We start from the raw sequence: 4,118 nt of genomic DNA, 5'->3' as shown, positions 1-4,118 counted from the left end.
CCATGGGTCCCTTCCATATCCAAATCGTAGTGGCACATAGGAGGCAAGAGTAAGGACAACAGTGAAAAAGATTGCATTCTAGAAATGCAGTGATAATATCTAATAAGTTCAAGACGAGATAGGATTGGGAGATGTTTTGTTGTATGTTTATGCTATGAAATCTATAAAATTCTTAATGGTAAATTTACCATTGACCAGAAAATGAATTTTCATTCACATTTTTCTCCATACTTTAATTGAGACTTGGATTTTTGATCCTCATCATTGAAGCACAGTTTACCTTTGAGAGACAGTCACTGTCAGTCAGCATTCACGTGTTTCATGTGCATGATGCAATGAATTAAATAATAACATACCTGGCATTAGATAGATCGTATTAGGAAACTGCAGAGGCAACAACATGTATGTTGTTTTAATACGAACAGGTACCAAAGAACCATGACATTGCCAGTTATATCAGCATTATTACCTACTATTCATGGCGAAAGATATGGTAAAACTAGCCAAGAATGGTTCATTTCAAGTAAAGTGAGAAGGATTGGTTCCTAAAAATGAACAGGAAGATTTGAAACCTGGAGCCTATGAAGAATCTTCACGTATTCTTACTGAAAAATAAACAATTAGGTAAGTACCTCTTTCCCCATTTTTCTAATCTTCAGGGATAAACTGTTGAATCTTACATGGAGCCATGAATTTTATATACATTTTTAAATCAAATTATTTATAAATTTATAAAGAAGCCCCTTCCATAAAATATTTGCCCAATGCCCTGCACATAGAAAGGAAGATGGAGATTCTTTTCCTCTGAACTCAAAAAAACATGTCATAACTGGAAGCTTTTACTATATACCTACCCCTCTTAAGTCTAATAATTTCACTAATAAAAATAGAATTAAAGTTACTTCAAATAATTGTTATTGCATTTAGGAAATATTTTTTACTTCAGATTTAGTTTTTTTCTGAAATTCATTTCAATGCATATTTTAAGAAACTATGAATATGAAATCATAATATTAGTATTTATAAAGACTACTCCCTTTAAAATTATGAGAAAATATAAAAGAAATATTGTATTTGGTATACTGAAGGTATATGAATATGCAATTATTTACAAGCACTAATTTGATAGTAACATAGACTTAAAATATTATGATTTCTTTTCAATTTCAAATACAAATTACTAATTCATATTATGCACTGACATTTATTATTTTCATTCACATTTTTCTGAAAACATGTTTACTTATTAGTCTTTTAGTAAATACTATCCTTGTTTTTTTTTAAGGTAGCTCTAGAGATTTCATAATGTTAAAAGAGATGAAAATTTTATTTTTCTTTGAATTTTTTCAAGTTGGAATAGCAATAAAAGGGTAATTGACTTTCAAAAGAACAAAATTAATAATAAATTTCAAGTTGCTAAAAATTTCTTTTAGCTATTTAAGAAGAGATATAAATGTGATTCACTTTGATTGTTTAGATATAAATTAAACTAATTGATAAAGATTTCATTTTTGGTGTTGGTTTTCGTTTTATTTTTCTTGCTTCTAAAGCTTTCTAAAGCTCATCTAAACAGTTTCTAAAGCTAATCACAGGCAAATCCATTACAGAATTTATTCAAGAATTTTCAAAATTGCTGTCTGTTTTCATCTCAAAAACAAAGTGAAATTATTTTTGTGTGTTTTCCTTACAACTTTTTATCCACTGCCAAAAAAAAAAAAAAAAAAAAAGAAAGAAAGAAAGAAAAGAAGGAAGAAAGAAAAAGGATGAGAAGGAAAGCTTCCAAGAGATCAAGAAGTCCAATAGAACCTTTCTTTTTTATATATACTAACAATTAGGAAGCCATTTTAGGTTTGTGTAATGAGCCATGTAAGGCACAGATAAATGTAGATGAAATGCAGACTATCCCAGAGAAAAGACTGATAATTTTATCTCTGCTGAATGTCAGAGCAAGGAAATAGATAATAGAAAGAGGGCCATAAATAAGGGAATTCATATCATAGAATGTCAAATTCTTATTTTTACAAGTTTCCGAGTGAGAAATTGTCTGATTCAGAAGAAAAGTTATGTTAAAATATTGTTATTGAAATATAAATAATCACTTCTCTGATGTTGAAATAATGTAAAGCCCAGTGATAAGTATAGGGCATATAATGTAATTTAGACTAGAAATAGTCATTATATACAATGTTATAAAATAGTAACTCAATCATTCTCTACCTGAAAATATTAAAACATATCTTCATTTTGATAAATAGGTCATATATACATATAAATTATATGTGTATTTCACGTTTTATGTGTAATTACTATGCTGTATTTTATAGTACTTGCTAGATGAGAAGCTGTATTATATTGAATGTCCTCTAAATATATACCCAGGACAATGGGGAACTTTAAGTGAAATAAGCTATCCAGATTTCTTCACATATTCAGGACAAACAGAAAACAGTTTATAACAATGAAATATTTTAACAAAAGCAGGATAGGAGAAAACTCATCTAAGGAAACCTATTTCTTTTTTATTCTGGTTGAAAGATTATTAGTAAGTAGTTTAAGACGATTCTGATACATTATGGCCTAAGACTGCAGATTTTTAAAACAGTGTTTTAAAAATGTTCTACCAATCTCATTTCATTAAATTTTTCTCAATATTCTTAAGAAGGGCCAAATAGTTTCCTATACAACATATGAATAAACTGACTCTCAGAAAGCTTACCATAATCCTACAATATAATTTAAGAATTGGGATAAGAATTAAAAGCCAGTGCTTATATGTTGCCCAATTATGTAGTCACAGCCTACCAAACCAAGTATTTGGGCAAGTTCCATATAAATCCCCATTTTTTTTAATTTAACTATTCATGTTTTAGTGTTATAACATCTATAAATGCCAAAAATTACACTCTGAAAATTTTAAGTCTCCCTCTCAATTTTTCTCTCTCTTTCCACATACATATGGACAGATGTATCCTTATATATGTATCAAGTATACATAGTGGTATATATATTAATTTATATATTTCTGATTATATTGTATAAATATATGTCCATATCATATTATGTATGTATATGATACATTGCTTATTTTATATGTATACATACATTTTCTAAGTATCAATATATGATATATATACTAATTACATGTATATAACATACTTATATGTATATGCACATAATGTATTGGTTATATACATACATATATACATTTTCTGATTATATACACACTCATATATATTATATATGTTATATATAATAATACGCACACATTCACACACATATATATGGCAAATCAGCAATTACATTATCTCATATTGCCGATCCTCCTTATTGTCACTCATTCGTCCTCCTGGAATACAATCAATAACACTTAAGACATATTTACGTAGTTCACATATATGTAAAAATGTATATTTACTAATGTATATAATCATCGGCAGCATTTTGTAATTAAAATGATTTGAAGCAAAAAGCAATATGGACTGGTTAAATATGGTACTTACTTATTTCGAATCACATCTAAGAAATAAGTAGTCACTTTTTCAACTAATGTAGAATGATCTTCAAGTTATTTTAGTAAATGAAAAAGTAACACACAGAGAAGTACACTATCAAAAGGGTATTTCTATCTGTCTCTAGAATGATCTCCCTTAAAGGCAAATTAGCTATTGACTCTAGGGAAAGGAATTGAGGGACTGATATTCATAAGTGGAAAGAAACAATGTTAACTTGCTACTTTTTCAAAAGTTTTAAACTGTTACATTTGCATTTTTATCTGTTTAAACGGTTGAAAAAAGCTAGGTAACTAGGAAGTAGAAAAGCTTCTAAATAACTAAAGTAGAAATCATAATATTTATCAACTATTATTTTCAAAAGTAGCATCCTGAAAATATCGGTCTTAAAAGTTGTTCTGAAGAAAAATAACTCAAAAGTGCATGATCAAATCCACATGGAAATGCAAAAGAAATATCCACCTCTTACTCATTACGAGCCCTGCATGTTACAGGTGCCGATTAATCAAAAATAATTACTCATTAACCATTTCATAATTTTAAAAATGTATTTGTCTTTTTTAATTGAAATATAATTGACACATAATATGCTGTTTGTTTTAGGTGTAT

Source organism: Pteropus vampyrus, unplaced genomic scaffold, assembly GCF_000151845.1.
Source record: "Pteropus vampyrus isolate Shadow unplaced genomic scaffold, Pvam_2.0 Scaffold78, whole genome shotgun sequence".
In the NCBI taxonomy this organism is placed as follows: Eukaryota; Metazoa; Chordata; class Mammalia; order Chiroptera; family Pteropodidae; genus Pteropus; species Pteropus vampyrus.
This window is presented reverse-complemented; position numbering follows the sequence as displayed.